Source organism: Sinocyclocheilus grahami, unplaced genomic scaffold (assembly GCF_001515645.1).
Source record: "Sinocyclocheilus grahami isolate Dianchi unplaced genomic scaffold, SAMN03320097.WGS_v1.1 scaffold379.1, whole genome shotgun sequence".
Lineage (NCBI taxonomy): Eukaryota > Metazoa > Chordata > Actinopteri > Cypriniformes > Cyprinidae > Sinocyclocheilus > Sinocyclocheilus grahami.
The window spans coordinates 916,305-916,794 of record NW_015505558.1 but is presented as its reverse complement, the minus strand read 5'-3'; positions in this window follow the sequence as shown (position 1 = coordinate 916,794).

Genomic DNA, 490 nt, shown 5'->3' with positions numbered 1-490 from the left:
AAGCAACCTGGTCCAGACAAGGACCTCAACGACCAAACGGATGCCCTAGCCAAAGCAGGTGCACTACACGGCGAGTTATGGTCTCCACCCACCCGCCCTTAATGTGGCAGCCATAACCCACAGCAAACACACTCAACCCACCACAATGCCCACCTCACAACCGCTTACGCTGGCTCCTCAAATCTCCACTAATGACATTGCTGACATGCAAGCTTCTGACTCCGCCATCAAAACCATCCTTCACCACCTCTCTGACCCCTCCAGCCACCCTATCACACCAGATGAACTTGCTGCTGCCCCAAGCCTCAAACGGCTATACCACGTAACACACATGCTGCGCATGATAAACAACATTCTGTTTTATGCCCCTAATGACCTCACTGCACCAATGCTTGTGGTGCCACACTGCCTAAGGGGGATGATGCTGATGTATGCTCACGACGCACCATGTGCGGGACACCACGGCACAAGAGCCACTTATGAGCCACTT